The sequence below is a fragment of the Gavia stellata genome, chromosome 4 (assembly GCF_030936135.1).
Source record: "Gavia stellata isolate bGavSte3 chromosome 4, bGavSte3.hap2, whole genome shotgun sequence".
Lineage (NCBI taxonomy): Eukaryota > Metazoa > Chordata > Aves > Gaviiformes > Gaviidae > Gavia > Gavia stellata.
Window position 1 is genome coordinate 6,626,662 of NC_082597.1, and position 19,254 is coordinate 6,645,915.

The window sequence follows — 19,254 nt, forward strand, 5'->3', positions numbered from 1 at the left end:
TTTGCACTATTAGGCTTTTTATTATTCTACCATAATAGCGGTCTTGCTATAAATCAGACTGCTTTCAGGCACAGCTTCAGCTTGCAAGTCTATCAAGTCTATTAGATTTAAAAAAAACGAGGGGGGAAGAAAGATGATTCTGTATTCAAAAGGTTGTAAACTGTTTTTAATGTGTGTATCTGTCTGTCTATATGAGGGTGAGGGGTAAGGGGAGGCGGGAAGGGTGGGAGAGGAGTTGCATGAGGCAGTCCCTCCTTTAAAAGTGTCAAACTCCAACCTGCACAGAATAGGGAAAGGGAGACCCCCAACAACCTCCAGAAAATAATATAAAGGCAAACCTCAGAGGCAGAAGAAAATACCCAAAAGGAGAAGACTGCAGCTTGCAGTAATCTGTAAATGATTGCTGGCAAAGACTGGAGGCTTCAAGCTTGAGCTGTGTTTGTTCCAAAAGAAAGCCAAGAAGGACGGTGTTAATAAAGAGAGATTTAACTGAGGGCTGTGCTTGGAATAAAGTGGGCTACAAAAAGGTCAAATCTGATCAGTTGGAGCAGATTACAAGGGCTTTAAAAGGTAGTGGTGAAGAAATGAAACTGGGACTGTGAAGCAATATAGCACAAGATTGATTTTGGGGGTGGAGAGAAGCTGGGACAAGTGCTTATCAGCTTGAGAAGGAGGAAGAGCTGTGCTGGGTTTGTTGTCATTCCCACACTCAGTAGAGTACTTGCTGCTTTTGTGATTAGGCTTCCCTGCCGTGGGGGTTTTTTTTATATATATATTTTATTGTTATTATTACTACAATGGTGTCTATAATCTCTGACTTGGATCCTCTGAAAAGCTGGAAAGTTTTAAGGTAGGCCTATGTTTTCTTCTGTTTAGTACAGGCATTTTTGGTTTAGCCCTAAATTAACTGGAGCTTGAGTTATAATCGAAATGTGAGCCCTGGGCTTAAGTAAGAGAGGAGTTTCTGGTAATTAGAGCCCTTTTAAGATACAGCAAACCTTTAAGCAGATGTTTAGAGAGACCCGAGGGAAATTTTTAAAATATACTTCTCGGTGTTACAGTGCAGTGAGGAAGATTTTTTTTTTTTCCTTTCTTTCTTTTTTTTAAGGAGAGATTGCTCCATAAATTCAAGTTAATAGTAAAGGCTCACACCAGTTGAAACTGCAGGATTAACTCTCTGCTTTCCTCACTGTGCTTTGCAGGGGAATCGGTGGGAAACTTCAGAGGAGCAAAAAAACAGTGTGAAAGTTGATCAAGAAGGGGAAAATAGTCTTGGGGGGGGAAAGGAGAACAAATGTGCTTGTTTCATTTTGTTGTTGAAACTTCCACAGTTTGTTGTCACTCTAAGGCATGTGTTTGAGACTGAAAAGTTGCTACTGATTTTTATCTTCAGTACTGCTATCTTTTATTTTGAATAGTGAAAAATAGTAACTCAAACTGCTAAAAAGAAGGGTAAGGGGAAAAAAAAATCACTGTTAATGCCTGCTGCAAATATTAAAACTCCACAGTGTTAAACGTCCATGTTTAATGCTGCTGTAAGTGCCTGGTTTTGCCTATTGACAATCCAGACATGTAAAAAGTTTGCAGATGGTTTGCAGAAACTCCACTAAAACATTGGAACCATCTGGGAATGTAGATGGCAAAATTATACAATTAGTTAAATACAAAGTTTATTTCCCTTGGCTCTTAAGCAAAACATGAAGCTGCACCTAATACAGTATTTTTATTTTTTTAAGGGAGCAAATTACAGGGATTTTGAAGGGGGGTGTGAATTGTGATATTATTATTCTATATCTAATAATAATATTTTAAAGTATACTTGAGCTTCTTGCTACAATGTTTTAAAGAACTTGCTGTGTCCTGAGCTGAAAGAGGAAAAACAACCCTTCAAAGGTCAAACTATAAAGTCTACTTACATGACTAGGGTTTTTTTTCCTCGTATTTGCAGTGTTGAACTTCTTTTTTCAGAAGTGTAAATTTCTCTGACCATCTTCTGAGCCTGTGTGTAGGAATGTGGACTGAGATCCTTTATCCTTGTCTGTGGCATGAGACTTGGCATAGCGGTCTTACTGTGAGCTGCTTTTATTTTTTTTAAAGTCGTTTAGCACTGTCAGCACAGAATGATGAGTTTCTATTTGACTTTCAAAACTTCAGGGTGCATGTTAGCTCACGAGTGCAGAGCTGTGATTGGCATCTGGGGCGGGTGGTCGGACCAGAGCCGGGGTGACTTCTGTGAGTCACCACCAACGAATGCCAGCAAAGTGCTTTTGCAGAGCTCCGTATGTCTTGTCTTACAGCGGGTGTGCTCTAGAAAAGCTATCCTAGGAATTGTTTTAAAAGTTTATCTAGCTCTGAGAGACGACTTCTGATTCCTCTGCTGGTCAAGTCAAAAACCCCTGGGTTTTTCTGAGTTGAGGGATGACACAGAGGACTTGAAAGTCGAGACGATTTAAGGAGGAGAGACTGTTGCCCTCTCGAAGAATCCTGTTTTCTCAGAAAAATGACGTGTTTACATGACTGCAGAAGGAATAGCTCCCTGGCGCTTTTTCCCTACAGCATGACTGACTGAAGTTTCCCAACTTTGTGTATGAATCTGGAGATTACAGCTGTACGGACGCAGAGTAGGTCAAAGATGCCATTAAGTCAATTTTACCGGACATTTCTTTTTGTAGTTACTGTGTATGATTATAGCAGCAACTCTGTACAGGCATGACATTGTGCAGATCAGCTGCAGGATGCAGAGGGTTAAGAGGTGGGAAAAGGTAGTATGCAATATAAGTGAAATGATCACTGATAGTTAAAAACAAACAAAAAAAAAGAGCTAGAAGTCAACATAGAGCTGATATGGCTTGCGATTTCTTAAACTATAATGCCAGTTCTACCTCTCCTTATACATTTTAGTTCCTCTTCTGCAGGCCAGTTTCCAGCCTGTTTGATGCCTCTGAGCTTACCATTTTTAGTCTCCCCTCCAAGTACCAAGGGAGCCTGTAGCTACTATTTATAAGACAGAGAGGAGTATTTCTGTGTGTTTCTCTTAGGTGGCACAAAGCAATTGTTTAAGACTCAAATGAAATGTGCTAGCAAATGCTGCGATCAGCTGGAGAGTAGTGTCCTATGGTGGCAAATGCTCAATTTTGTTTTCCTTGTGCACCCCCTGTAATTTATTTTGTGACTCGCTCACAGTTTGAGACCTGCTTAGCTGGGAAAAGACTGAAGGATGCAGATCTCGTGGAGGCGGGAGGGGGAATAATTGCATTGGGCTTAATAATTCCCAGGGGCTCAGAGCAGCTATGGGCTGCCTTGGAGCTGGTTACCCCCATCTCAGCTGAGCTCCGGCTCCTCTGCCCTGCTCCCCAAATCCCCTGGAAGCAGATGCTTTGCCCTCTGAATAAACGTAATAGTAAAGGAAGAGGTACAATATAGAATCATGGAATCATAGAATCATTTAAGTTGGAAAAGACCTTTAAGATCAAGTCCAACCATTAACCTAACCGTGCCAAGTCCACCACTAAGCCATGTCCCTAAGTGCCTCATACACATGTCTTTTAAATACCTCCAGTGATGGTGACTCCACCACCTCCCTGGGCAGCCTGTGCCAATGCCTGACAACCCTTTCAGTGAAGAAATATCCAATCTAAACCTCCCCTGGCCCAACTTAAGGCCATTTCCTCTTGTCCTGTCACTAGTCACTTGGGAGAAGAGACCAACACCCACCTCTCTACAACCCCCTTTCAGGTAATTGTAGAGAGCGATGAGGTCTCCCCTCAGCCTCCTCTTCTCCAGACTGAACAACCCCAGTTCCCTCAGCCGCTCCTCATCAGACTTGTGCTCCAGACCCCTCACCAGCTTCGTTGCCCTTCTCTGGACACGCTCCAGCACCTCAATGTCCTTCTTGTAGTGAGGGGCCCAAAACTGAACACAGGATTCGAGGTGTGGCCTCACCAGCACCGAGTACAGCCATCGAACAACAGACAAGGCTGTGGCTGGTGGTGGAGCCTAACAGGTGGGAGAGGTGGTGTTGGAGGATGGCAGGGGATTTTACTGGACTTCACCCAGCAGGGCTGGGAGAGCTAGCAGAGGTATTAAAATAAATAAATGGCAATATGGTGTGTGTGTATATAATATTACATCAGGTCTCCCTCTCCCATTGTGTCTGTTTGGGGTAGGACAGTGAGAGTTGCAATACTTTCTGGCAAGACTCAGCACCCACTGCGTTCACGACACAGCAAGGAGGGAGGAACTCACAGGCTCGAAACACAGTTTAACATGCAGAACAAAACCCACTTCAGAAAATATTTTCTTGATAGTGATCGGAATATTGAAGTTATTGGGAAGTAAATTTGTGAGAGATCATGGATTTATTTTTTTTTCCCTCCTGTTGTCTCTTTTCAGATAAGCTCCCAGCATAAGATCTATGCTTTGACATTACTACACTGCTGTCTGATCTTCCCTTATAGATGCCTTCTCACTTCTCATAGTGTGACTAGAATAAGTACAGTGTCTGCTGTACTCCTTGATGCCAGGAGAGACTGGCAAAACTTTAGGCCTTTTTAAAGTCCTTCAGAGCCTTACCAGCAAATGGTATGTGCTTGCCCAGCCCTCCACAGACACAGAAATCCCATTTACCTGTCTCCAAAATGATATGGGAGTTGGGATCTAGCTCCCCTAGTGCATAAGAGAGACCAAGGTCAGCTGCTGTGACTCCAGAGATGCCTCTAATCCCCGTTCAAAACTTTCCCTGCACTTCTGTGATGTGTTCTTTTGTTCCTCATACGTGTCGGGGACAGCTTTGGTAGCTATTTCTGAAGCCAGAGCCTGTGCTCTGGGCCCCTACAACAGCAAGAGCAGTGCAGTAGCCTTGCAAGGGAAGGCACCAAAAAAAAAATATTCCTCCAGGCCACATCTCCTCAGCTGTTCTCTCCCTTACTTTGGCTCCAACAAGGCTAAATGCAGCACTATAAATCACAGGAGTTACCTATACAGGGAAGACCTTGTAGCCCTTTGCATTCCTGTCTGAAGAAGTATGTGACCTTTCTATGGCTTATTGCTAGGAAAAAAACTTGTTTTTAACTTGACTTCGCAACCTGAAGGTGAAATCCAAGCAAAGAGTAGGAGTTTTCACTCAGAGTAGTGGTCAGCTTATAGTCTGTCAAGCAGGGAATCTTGCTGTACTGCTCTGCATACAGATGACCCGAATTTCACAAGTCCTATTGAACTGGCCCGTACAACTTGGCTGGTGGAGTTGGGAACATCTTGTTTGGAACACATCATGTGTCAGGCGGATGTACCAATTCAAATGTTCTCTCCAAAATGCCTTTTCCCACCACGCACACAGTCCAAACAGCCTGTAAATGGTTTGGCTTTTCAGGAAAAAAGTGTTTTTCATGCTTGGCAAGTCAGTTCAGGAGGAGCCATTTCAGCCTTATTAGTGTTTGTATTATGAGCTATTTTTGGCAAATAGTCCTATCCCCACACCCTGCTCCTGTGATTGCCTGTGAATTAAGATGGGTTAAACAGCTTCAAGTTCTTCAAATTGGGGAAGGGGGAGGAAAGTACCCACAAATTCGATTGTTGGCACAGAAAAATAAACCAGAGGACCGTACTGATGGGAGTCTTGTTCCTGTTTTGGCTTTTGCCTTTCCATCTTAGCAAAGCTTAAGATAAGGCATCCTGTATTGTGTTCAGTATCCGAACAGACCAGTTAAGCGCGTGGACCCCCAACACAGAACTACTGTTCAGAAAAGGGGGTAAAAAACATTATTTCACATGTGCTTTACTCTGAGGACCTGAACAATGTTGTCTCCACCCACTACTCAAAAACAAAAGGAAAACAAGCCCTGAAAATTTGGCCCAGGGACATAATGCTGGACTCCATCACCACCATGAAATACAGATAATGGAATTTCAGATGTCAGTGGAGAATACAAATTCTCCCATAATTGCCACAATATGCTCACTTAAAAAAAAAAAAAAGTATGTGTGAAAAGAGGGTGTGTGTATCTTGTAGTAACTAAAAACACGTTTGAGAAATGTTTTCCCAGTTAACCCCTCCAAAAATACAAATCATGTCAGAGGTGGCACTGAAAGGGATGTTAGTGAGGGTCACATAAGTCCCAAGTTGTGACACAGATGAGAATCACCAGGGGGATGATGGTAGTTACTAATCTCTGATATGTAAAATATGAGCAGCAAAACATAGTCTGGATTCCTCTGCTTTCAGTTTTAATGTGTAACTCTACAATCACTCAAGTGAGTAATACTAGGATGAAAAATCAGGGCCAGCTATATTGAAGTATGAGTTTTTAATCACTTTTTCAACTTTTGTATCTGTGCTTCCTCTGCACTTTGTAGAGGACGATACTGGTGGTTTTTCTTGGTTTGGCTTCTTTTCTTAAAAAGGCAGGATATATGGAGTGATAGAAAAAGTAAAGATAACAGAAAATAGCAGATTAGGATGTAACACACTCCTGCATCCATTGTTGATGGCTGAGAAGTCCTTCTCTAAGCCTGTGCAGATTTATTCTTGCATCTTTATTTTCCCCTGATTAAAATTCAATATCACTCTTTTCAATAAGAGGTTATTCTCCACTGTTTTACCAAAACCAATCCACTTTCCGTATCAAGCCTGTATACAAGCTTATTATATCTTGTTCATTTGGACATGAGTTGTTAAATCTTCCAGGTGCTTGATGATGTTGTGTGTTTTTTTTCTTTTTTAACCGTACTGATTCTGTGATTCTGTGATTCTGTGATGGGGGATTTAACCATCCAATTCAAATGAATGCTCTCTCACAAAGAGGTTTACTTACTATTGCTGCGATGTTCTTTTGCTTAATTGTTTAAATTGCCCTAACCCCTAAAACGTAACATAAAAATATTGCACCAGCAACACGCATGCCTAGCAAGAGTCTATGATGGTAAGTGTGTAGTACCACTCTCCTGGCCACCAGTGAATTGCAATGCAGGGACTTCCTACGCCAGCAGTGATGTCTTTTTCTTGATGAATGCTTCCTCCATGAATTTGTCTGACTGGTTTTGCAGTTTTAACTTTGGGCCCACAACGTCTTGCAGCAAAGAAATTCTGTGGTTTGACGCACTGTTTGCATCTATGCTAACAAAGCAATGCACTGGAAGGGCTCCTTTTATGTGTAAATTTGTTTTACATCCATGTTTGGGGACATGCGGTAGCTGTTTGGAGTGGTTTCCCTGCTAAGGCCTCGAGGCATTGAGTTCAGGTTCCTTTCTTCTGAGGGCAGGGGGAGGTTGTGTTGTTTCTGCATCTATTATACCCCAAAATTTCATTCCTGACTGGTGATCAGTGACATCCAGTTACATGGATGCACATGTTGCAGGATGCAGGTGAAAACAGGATCATCCTTTCCTGCATGCGTTACTTAATCATACTGACTTTCATCTGCCATTTCATCATCTTCATCTCTTAAATCAATGAGAGTCCTAATGTACTTCTGCAGATCCCTGCAGCTCTTTCATAACTAACCCATTGCAAATTTTAAGCTTTGTCTAGTTCTGCGCTCAGTGGAACTGAAATAAGGAGGAAATTGCCTGTAGAAAGGAAAGGTAACTGGGCAGTGGCAGCGTTACATTGTGCCTTGAGAGATAAGGTTATAATTTCAAGCTTTTCCCAGGCTTTCTCTGTCACTTTGGATGAGTTACTTAATCTCTACGTGCCTCAGTTCCCACCAGTAAAATGGAGTTGTTAATACCTGTCTTACCTACTTTGGCTATAAACTTTTCATGGCTATAGAGATGTACGGATCTGTCCTTATAGAGCCCACAGCAGTGAGGGCTCAGCCTTAGGCTGGGCTTTTCACCGCCTGCCCTCATAAAAAATAATTTACTTAAACAAAACTAGAATTTAACTCTTTTAAGCACAAGTAATTCCTTGCTCATTTGCTAAAACCCTTTCTTCAGTATTTCTGCCTTTGCAAGGCAGCTCCGCAGATGAGTCATTCAAACTTCTCGCATACACCAGCTTTTTTCCAAGAAGTTGTTAGGCTGAAGCTGGTTGAAGCCCAGAACCCAGGGCTGAATGCTCTCACTGAGCTTTGCCTAATGGCAAATTACTTAGCTTGGGGTTTTGGGTTTCTTCTTTTTCTCCTTTGGATTTTTTTTGTGTGTGTATGTGATGCTTCTGTTCAGTAACCCTTTATAAAAATTTGTGAGCTCAGTTACTGTTCTGCTTTATTAAACCCCCCCTCCAAGCTTAGTCTCCCCTTTGGTATGCAGTTCCTTTTCTGCATAGCTGCTCTTTTCATGTCTCACAGCTGCACATGTGAATAATTCTTTTCATAGGCTCATTTCTTGCTCTCCTTCATTTTTCTGATCCCCTCCCTAGTTGACATGCAACTTTATTCACCTGTGTTTCATCGCATGCATTCAGAGATACCTGTGCCACATGGGATTTTCCCACCTGTTGGTAGCATGCCCCGCTGCCCCCATGGAGGGGTGTCATTACAGCAGTGAAACTCTTCTTGTAATTATTATTCCAGCAGTATTTTTTTATAGCATTGCCTATATAACAGGCTTTGTTTTGTTCAAGAGAGATTCTTTAAGGATCTCCTGCACCCCTGCTAATCTCAAGGTGCTGCATCAAGTATGGAGCAAAGGAAGGTGAAACCAGGGAGATTTGCAGTCTCTCTTGCTGGGCCTTTAAATCAAGATCCAAAGGATTTTCTTTTGCTTGGCCTGAGCAAGATCTAAATTTCTTACCTGTAAGGAAAATGCTCTAACTGTTCCCTATGGGTGTTGCCTGGTGGGTATCACTGTCTCCCAAGGAACCTGTTCAGACTTCAGGAGCTCTAATAGTCCTAAAAAATGCTCTGTTGCATTGAAAAAATTCTTAGCATAACCTAAATGTTACCATCCAGCGTCTTTTGTGTGAGCAGCTGAACATGCTTTTACTGATTATACTCAATAAAGCTTAATTAAAAAAAAAAAACCCAAACCCTCATATGAATTGCATTTCTATATAACTTTCTCAGATCCTTTTTCTTTGATTGTGTGTGTTTCCCCATGTTTCATCAGAAATGGAAGAGGTTCCTTGGTGGTTTTTTTTTTTTATTCCTCATCTGGGAAAGTCCGTGCATCCCTTGTGTACAGAGTTCGTTCTGATAATTCATTATAGGATACTTTTTCTTCAATTTGTCCCAAGCCAATATTAATGGACCACTTTGTTTACTGGACTCCTGTTGATCTGCAGATACTGGCTTTTTGTTGTTGTTTCTTTTTTCTAACCGAGACTTAAAACTGAAGGTTTTTCTAAAGGTAGAACTATTGGGAGGCTCCGGTGATTATAACAATAATTGTACTGTCTTTCCCTTTTGTTGAATGTGTGGATTATTGGAAAAATCTGTCGTGTCAGTTGTGCTGGATTTTTCCCTTTTTCAGATGTCAAGTTAAATTGTCTGTAGCTGATTATCTTCAAGAAATGCTATATATGGATACTTTGTATGTGATAGAAAATTAATTTACTTGTTCAGGTAACTTTGCAAGAGTCTTCAGTAGCGGAAGACTGATTCTCAGCTTAATATACCTGAACTGCAGGCTACCTTTATGTATTAAATCAGTAGATCAGTGGAGCCAGAACTTAGTTGGGGTTGGGGTTGTCTTATGAGAAGCGGCTGAGGGAACTGGGGTTGTTCAGTCTGGAGAAGAGGAGGCTGAGGGCAGACCTCATCGCTCTCTACAATTACCTGAAAGGGGGTTGCAGAGAGGTGGGTGCTGGTCTCTTCTCCCAAGAGACTAGCGATAGGACACGGGGAAATGGCCTCAAGTTGCACCAGGGGAGGTTCAGGCTGGATATTAGGAAAAATTTATTTACTGAGAGAGTGGTGAAGCACTGGAACAGGCTGCCCAGGGAGGTGGTGGAGTCACTCTCACTGGAGGGGTTCAAGAAACGTGTGGACGAGGCATTGTGGGACATGGTTTAGTGGGCATGGTGGTGTTGGGTTGATGGTTGGACTTGATGATCTTACAGGTCTTTTCCAACCTTAGTGATTCTGTGAAATCTTGGCATGACTTTTGAGTGGTTTGATCCATCTAAGAATTTGTAAGATACTGTGGAAAGCTTTAAAGTAAAAGGGGGGAGAGGAAATTTTTTTTCTTTCATTTTAAGACTTAGTTTTAAATAGGGTTCTTGGTTTCTAGGTCCCAAAGAAAACAGTGATATATTAGAGAAAGAACTTCAAGTGAGTCATTGAAGCTATGGACATTCCAGTTCTGAAAAATATGTGGACTTTAATAATCCTTCTCCATGAAGAATAGGTTATAAATTTACAAGTGAGTTAATCTACATGTGTAACCCCAGCACTACTTTTCCCATTGCACTTATCCTGAACCAGGAGGCACTGGCAGATTTCAAGCTGAGACTACCCAATTCTGCAAACAGTAACTAAATTCACCTTCAAGCATTCGTAGGATGAATTTCACTTCTCTGTGTCTTAGGCTGTAATTAGTCTTTGCTTTAAGCAAGCAAGGGGTTACTGCATGTTAATCAGAGGTGGTTTCTAGTCCCTGGGAGGTTTTCATGGCTTTCCATGTGACTTCCTTCAAGAAGTACTGGGTCCATGATCCATGTTCTGTATTTGAGCCTTAATTTTTATACGCCCTTTCAGCAGAGCTGTTGGGCATGTTTGCGAACTCGGCACTTCAACTGGACAACCTTTCTGCTCTGTGTGGTCTTAGGGAGGAATTTCAGTCCTGCCAGTAGCTGGCACTGCTGAGGCTGGTGGGTGTCCCTGTAGCTCTTGGACCTCCCCCATGTTGGAAAAACTGACCTTGCCAAGAGTTGCAAATTATTGTTGCCTGGGGTCAAGTTTCAGCTGGACATGCCAAAATAAAGGATTTCTGTAGCCTGGGAAGAATTACAGGCTTGGAAGGGGGAGATAGGTAATTAAAGGTCTCAAATGGGGTGATGGGGAGAAAAGTATTTAAACACTGATGTAAACGTTCATTGACTCCAACAGGAATTAATTGGCAGGGTCTTTTATGTGACTTTAAGGATTAGATTTCCAGCTGACGCAGACTGACCAACCTCCATTGAGCAAGATCTACTGACTTACAGTAACTGGGAGTTGGGCCCCATGTGTTTTGCAGAAGACTTGACATCTTTCTTTTTATACATCAAGTTTCTGGATCTAAGAGGAGAAAAAATGTCTTGGTCAGAGCACTTACTGTATGAATTAATTCCAGCCTGTTGATGCCCTGTTTTACTCTGTCTGAAGTCTGGACTCTAAAAAGCTCTTGGGAATGAGGTTACATTAAGTTTTAATTTTCTAGTTATTTTTTCCTGTACTTAAAAGAAACAGATGACCTAGCTCTTTGCTGTTTAGTCAGCATTCAAGTAGACTAATAAATTTAGCATAATCTATTCACAAGCCTAAACCTATGACATCCTAAGTTGCAGACAAGCTGTGTAAACTAACTATGTAAGTGGCATACCAACTTCAAATCATTGGAAAGTGGTGATAGGAGAAACCAAACTTGCTGTATTGTAGAGTGACTTTTTTTTTTTTTTGCTACCCATGTGAGCTGAAAGTTCCCCAACTTTTGCAAAGGGATTTTTTTTTCTTTTATATTCCTGAAAAAGCAGTTTGTATTTTTAACCCAAAACAACGTGGTTCCCACATATAGCTTTAGAACCGCTCTTAGACTGAGTTCAGATCTCCCTGCTGTTCACTGAGAGCTGCAGCTACATCTGTGGGCAGTAAGTTGCTCTGTTTGCCATGAGATTCATTAAAATCTGTGGTTAATGAGAGCTTATATTGTGCACACGGGTCTTATAAGTGCAACTCAAAGCTGGCTAGATCACTATTTTATGTGGACATTGAGGTCTTCTCTTACATCTTTACTCATTCTTCTCATAACAAAAAATTAAAAGCAGTCTCAGTTCTCCACCCCCACACCCCAGAGAAAAAGCAAGTTACCTTCTTATTAAGATGTCCCCTAATTTAAAAGTACCCTCTCTAGCAATATTTTCTATAGTAAACTACAATCTGAATTTTTCTATTGGTATGAGTCTGGGATGCACTTATTGCACTTTACATCCTTTCTTATCTATCTTATCTATAGATACTGTACAACCGTGCACAGCAGTGTCCAACAACAAAAATAGGTAATTGTGCTATTTCCTCACTGTAAGAATAAAGACTTTGATCCACTGCAAAAAAAATTCATGTTGTTCACATTGGTGTGGTTCAGTAAAGGCAACAAGAAGAATAAGCATGGATGAAGCTGCAGGTCCAATTCCAGGAGGCATAACTTTATCCTATTTACATGCAGATAACGAGTTACATTTGCCAGAATTATTTTCGCTACAGTTACAGATGTTTACTGGGCAAGCATCATAGCAGAAAACTCCTAGGAGAAGGCTTCAGTTAATTTCCAGAAAAAAATATCATAGTCACTGTTTAAGAAAGATGAAACACCTTGAAAACAAAATGTCCTGTAACATACAGAAACCTAGCTTGAATGTATATTTGCCGATGACAGCAAGTTGGGTGGGTGTGTTGATCTGCTGGAGGGTAGGAAGGCTCTGCAGAGGGATCTGGACAGGCTGGATTGATGGGCCGAGGTCAACTGTATGAGGTTCAACAAGGCCAAGTGCCGGGTCCTGCACTTGGGTCACAACAACCCCATGCAACGCTACAGGCTTGGGAACGAGTGGCTGGAAAGCTGCCCCGCAGAAAAGGACCTGAGGGTGCTGGTTGACAGCCGGCTGAAGATGAGCCAGCAGTGTGCCCAGGTGGCCAAGAAGACCAACGGCATCCTGGCTTGTATCAGAAATAGTGTGGCCAGCAGGAGTAGGGAGGGGATCGTGCCCCTGTACTCGGCGCTGGTGAGGCCGCACCTCGAATGCTGTGTTCAGTTTTGGGCCCCTCACTACAAGAAGGACATTGAGGTGCTGGAGCGTGTCCAGAGAAGGGCGACGAAGCTGGTGAGGGGTCTGGAGCACAAGTCTGATGAGGAGCGGCTGAGGGAGCTGGGGTTGTTCAGTCTGGAGAAGAGGAGGCTGAGGGGAGACCTCATCGCTCTCTACAACTACCTGAAAGGGGGTTGCAGAGAGGTGGGTGTTGGCCTCTTCTCCCAAGTAACAACTGATAGGACAAGAGGAAATGGCCTCAAGTTGTGCCAGGGGAGGTTTAGATTGTATATTAAGAAAAATTTCTTCACTGAAAGGGTTGTTATGCATTGGCACAGGCTGCCTGGGGAGGTGGTTGAGTCACCATCCCTGGAAGTATTTAAAAGACTGTGGATTGAGGCACTTAGGGACATGGCTTAGTGGTGGACTTGGCAGTGTTAGGTTTATGGTTGGTGTTGATGATCTTAAAGGTCTTTTCCAACCTAAACAACTCTGTGATTCTGCTGTGTACCTGTATTAATCTGACTGTACTAATCATTGCCTTGTTTTCCTATTAAACTGTCTGCAAGTTATTACAGGGTTGATTCTACCTCGCGTACTGGCAATTCAGGTTATGGATTAAATTTAAGCATATATTAGGAAAATACAGTCTATAACAACAGGGTGGGGAAACAAGCTCTGCTGTTGAAAATGAGCCATGTATACAGTAAGCTTGTCATTTGGACATGAAACCATGTTTGGCTCCAGGTTGCAACACCACAAAACATGACAATTTGGAGGGAAGAATGAGTTCTGCATTCCCCCCCCATTTGTTCTTATAATACACAACAGCAACCAGACCACACAGGAAGTTTGCACAAATCTACGTGGTGAAAGTGGGATAGGAAAGCAGAACTAGTTCAGCAGCAAAGGGTTGGGCATTTTTTCTTGCTTCAGCAGCTGGAAGCTTAGTGTGGCACTACTGAATCAAATCAGCTTTGCAGGGAGGAAGCTGTATAATCAGTATGTATGACGGTTTCTGAAGATGTGATGATCTGGAACAGAGCAGTTACCTATATATGGTATCTTTGTATCTTCTCAGTAGTAGCAGCCAGTTTTGAATTCCTTCAGGAAGATGATGAAAAATGTGCTTTAACCAAGGGGTTCCAGCAATAGTTAGCTAATAATTTCAAACCTAGAAGGACTTCCTTATGAGGAGTGTTTAATTACAGAGGCAAAGAGTTGTACAGAATAACAAGCACTTCTCAGAAATAGTGATTTAGGCTTTTGTTGTTTGAATTTTTTCATAAAACAAAGGGGGAAAAAAAAATCTTGCGAGATATTTGAAACCAATAACCCATATGACACTTAGCTCACAGAATACTGTGCCAGTAGATACCATGGAGGTCAAATGCTTAGAATTGGGGAAAAAAAAATAATTATGGATGATGAGAACATCTACAATTAGATGGGATTTAAATGGATGGGGAAGGATGCAAGCCCTCACATTTTGGCCAACTACTATCTGAGGCTGAGAAGGATCTTTCCTTATTTGGCAACATATCTCTATCCTTGTAGGCTTTCTGCACCTCTTAGGGATGGAAGGTCATATAAAACAAAGTCCTGTCTGATCCCATGAGACAATTCCTGTGTTATACAAGAGTGTTAAAATCCTACTAATAATTGAAATTTCTTTCCTAATACTGAATTCTAACAGCATTTACTTTATTGATGCAATGCATGAGTCAAAAGAAAGAATAAATCTTTCAAGCCTTGTGCTACTAAAGAATATATTTTAATTTAACAGTATTATATATGGTATCTTAACCACTTTCTGGACCAATGAGTTCCACAGCGTAATTTTGTGTTGCATTAAAATAATTGTCCATCACCATTTGAACTTTGTGTACTGTCAAATAGGTAAATTGTATACTTTAGCAAGCCAGCATGCATTCCAGCATTGTTATGGGAAAGATTTGCATTAGGAAAATGTAGACTTCCTCACCCTCCTTCCCATGATAAAAATCTCCGTACACAATAGCTGTACTGCCACATGTCATGGGGACATTGTGTAAATTACAGAGTTACAAATTTGTCAGCCTAACCAAATGTCTGAAAGAATACTGTCATATTAGTTATATTTCAGCTGTAAGCCTGGCCTGTTTTAACCTTGATTTGTGTGGCAGCTAGCCATACTAACAGCTTGTGCATGGTTGATTATAAACAACTTTGTTTTAATGTAACAAGATTCTCATTTAATTCCTGGGAGCTTGATGCAATGGTGATCAAAGATAAATTCAGACCTCTCCCTGAGGTAAAGGATTAGATTAGACTGACCAGAAATGACAGGGTCCTGAAGATTTCAAGATCATAAGATCTTTTGTATGTTGCAATTCAAACTTTCTGAAGTTGGATATCGCATCTGAAAATATATAGATGGAGAACTGCATTATGTGCATAGCAAGCCTTAATATAATTTGGACCGGTTTTGATTTTCATTGAATTCTACTCTTGTGTGGAAGGACCTGTATGTTCAAGCAAGATTTTTTTTTTTTTAATTTTATTTTTTTAGAAAAGCTTTATTCATTTGGGATTGCAAGTTATTTTTCCTGTACATTATATTTCCACATTAGGGATGAAAAATTTATTCTGGAAGAGCTGGAACCCTTAAAATCTGTTTTCTTTGTTTGGGGGTGTTTGTGTGTGTCTTGGTTGGATCCTCTTGTGATGAATCAGGTGCAGATTCAGACTTGGGGAGGAGGGTCCTGCTTTGGTTTTTTTGATATTTCTGGTGGTTTCAGTGTTGTTAGGGGTTTTTTTTTATTTTTTTCTGTTCTTTTTTTCTCATTATTATTTCATTTGTTTTGGAGTGGGCTTTATTTTGGTTTGGGGTTTTTTTGTTGGTGGTGGTGAGGATTAAAAGTGTGCTTGTCTGAAGCAGTGTACTTGAGAGGCTCTCTGTCTTCACATGACTGCCTATTTTCAGGAGGCTTAAGACAATTTTGTATTTTTGAGATTACCACCTCCTTGCGAAGCATCTCAGAAACTGGGCAAGAAGTTCAAAAAAGGTGGGAGGGATTAAACTAACATTTGTATGTGACTATACTTACACAACTGTTTTCCTAAAGAGTGTAGGAAGGGACTATGATGTTCACTTTATTTTGAAATCAGCAATAGTCAGCTTAGGTCTGTAAATGTCAAATTTGAGGGGTTTGCTTATATGAGCATCAAAACCTGAGTTGAACCTTTGAGTGGTTCTTAAGCTTGTGGTGAACTGAATCAAATTGCAGGAATAATCCTTAACTTAATTACCCCAATAAACTCCTGCTACTTTGCAGCTTTACGTTCTTTCTTTGCAAATTGCTGATTTTGAACATTCCCTCTTTCCCTCCTGTAGAAAAAGTACAACTCTTGCCTTCAAACAGAATCAAATCTTTACACAGACATGGTTGGTAAGGTTGGGAAAAATTTGGGTTCCCCCTCCAAGTCTTCAATTCCTGATTATTTTTTTGGGGTTTTTTTGTTTGTTTGTTTGTTTGTTTTGATAAAGCAACAATATAAACCATGAACTTTAATTTTCTGTGTGGTGTTGTCAATGGCGGGGCGGGGGAACAAGAGTAATAACCTAAGGTCCTTCATTATGAGTTTTATATTTGTATCATAGGGCAATATGGTATTGCCCATCATCCTGGTGTTGGGCAATCTTCAGGAGTAAAGACAATGAATCCAGTGCTGCCAGTTTTCATAGTTACAAATTTCCTTGACTCTGGGAAAAATGATTGTGTGAATGGGGATTTCTAGTCTATAAACACACAGGGAAAAAGCACAGATCCTCATGTGTACACAAGGACTTTTCAGGTCAATAACCTTTTGTTCAGTTAGAAGGTAAAAATGCAAAAAATTGGTATCGATTTTTTTTATATATATATATATAAAATCATATAGTGGGGTTTCCTTTACCTCTACTCTAAGATTATTGGACAATCTTAGAAGTTGCTTTGAGACCTACATTTCTTTTGTGGTTGTCAGTCCATGAGTTTCTGAAACAGGAACTGCACAAAGGTTTCTGTCCTCACAAAGTTACAGAAATTGCTCTTCTAAATTCTGCATGAACTTCTGCCCAAATGTTCACTTCTGCTTCAGCTGTGATATTTCCCCCTCAGTCTGACTACTTGTGATAAAAATGTTTCTTGACTCCAAATGGAAGCATCAGTCCTGTTTCTGGGCTAAATTTTCATGGTCCTCTTAAATGCGTATTACAGAAACTAAGTAAAACTCCTGCCCAATATCCACAGAAGACATCAGATTGTGAAGGTTTCTGACAGTGTGCTTCAGGGAAAGATTTTTAGTATTTTAAAATAGTTTAACTCTAGTTCTTTTACATTCTCATGCTTATAGCTTGCTATTTTAAAGATCTGTTATTTTTAAGACTTCATACCAGTACTAATCAATCTTAGCTGCATGTCCCTAGATTATTTATGAAGACAATGTATTTATATTTTTATTTGTCGAAGAAGACTCTAAGCCAAACCAAAGGCTTAATAATCAGTGAGTGCTGGGTGGGGATCTTTTTTGTTTAGCTGTGTTTGTCCTGGAGATTGTTAGGCTGAACTATTTGTTTAAAAGAAACAAAATGAAAATGAGGGGTCTATAGCCAAGTTTTCAAATGATCCTCTTGCTCACTGGCACTTGCTGAGACAGGAAAATTGATGGCTAGTGCTTCAAAAATCCTTCGTGCTCTCATTTTTTGGAATTTGAGCTCGTAAGAGCGTCTGGCTTTTTGCCTGTATCCTGAGATTAGCCTGAGCACTGGGGTTTTTTTCTGATCTGCACCATCTAAAAGAAAGACATTGGTTGGGAATTTTTTAAGCCAGTTCTTGTTAAAGCATCTCCTTCGAGGTACTAGCCACCTTTGACTGTTCTTGACTTCAAAGAGTGTTGATGACTGAGTTCCATACTGGCGTATCAAAACAGAAACAGCCCCCCAGTTTGGGGAGGTATGCTTTCATTAGGTTTTGAACCTCTCTTGCGATTTCTTCTCTGCGAATCTCAATTGTTTTTAATACTGTGTTTAACTTTGCTGTGAACTTTTTTTTGGCAAAGGAACATATTTGCTTGTTTGGGGCAGGCTGAGTTTTACTGCTTTGCTTGAATTTACTGGTGTTCTCCAAAATCACAGTGGTTTACTTGGGATTCTTGCCAGTGTTTTAAACTTCAAATTGTGATAGTAAGATTTGTGTGTTCATTCGAGGCTTACATAAGGCTAAAGCTAATATTTGTGGGCATGATTAAATGTGTTTGGTATTTTGGGGGGGGGAGGGATGTTATGAGTTATGCTTGCTGCCTTGTGGGGATTGTTATGAAATGTAGCAGCAGCTCAACAGGTTATCTAGCAAAGGGAGAGTTAATGCATAGTGTTGAGACTCATAAATCAATAGATTAGTGCCTGCCTTACACCTCTTAATAAAAATAGCAGAGAACAACAATCTTATCAACATACATGTAATCAGTAAACAAGTGTCATATTCATATACAAAATAGATTTTTATCATTCTTCTGCTTAAAACCACGTGACTTTGCAGCGAAGCACTTGCAGGAGATGAGTTAATACATGTTTGACAACAGTTCCAGCCAAAAAAAAAAAAAATAATCATGAATGCTAACATGAGGGAGATAATTGGGATGGGGGTGGGGGAGGAATGTTCAGATTTGAACTTTTGAACTGTCAAGCATAAAAGCCTGCTGCTTCCTCTCAGCAACTGGTACAGGCTGGTTGTAGATTTTGTGAACATCTGGACTAAAGAAAAGTGGCACGTGCTAAGTCTTCCAATTAATAAAGAGAGATGACACTGATGCATCAATTAGCAGGCTGATCACTTATTGTCCTTCTGCACATAGACTATTTTGATTGGTAAATGGGAAGTTTGGGGGCCCAGAAAGAAGAGGAGGCTGAAAAGATGTGTTCCTAGAAAGAAGTGGTCTTGGAGAGGAGGAGGAGAAGAAGGCTTAGAAAGAGGAAGATGAAGATCACAACTGGAGGAAAGATTTGGGAAGTGAAGAAAGTCCTGGAGATGAAGAAGACAGGGAGAGATGAGTGTTGGGGAATGCCTGGAGACCTTGGCCGGTGATGTCCAAGATGGGTAACTGCAAGCAGTGGCACAGCACAGACCAACAGCACAGTGTCCTACCCAACCTTCCCAGACTGGGGATGTTGAGACATTGTGAATGTTGCACAAATGTAGTATGTGAGGTGATCAGTTAAGGTAAAACTGAATGTCCTTGGTTCCTAAATAACTCCTTGAACTGCCATGAATGGCCTGCTGAAACATTAACAGATATTCAAGCTCACATATATAAGGGCACTCCTTAGGTGGTGATACGTAGCGTTTTTCAAA

At 40.9% G+C, this 19,254-nt stretch overlaps 1 protein-coding gene across 1 annotated transcript in view; it reads left to right on the forward strand.

The window, feature by feature from the left end:
* The first annotated feature begins 823 nt into the window (after positions 1-823).
* The window catches only part of CELF2 (CUGBP Elav-like family member 2), a 380,716-nt gene continuing 362,285 nt past the window's right edge, over positions 824-19,254 (forward strand). The window contains exon 1 of the mRNA XM_059816034.1: positions 824-850. The gene's annotated coding sequence lies outside the window, so the exon portion shown is untranslated. The remainder of the gene's footprint in view (positions 851-19,254) is intronic.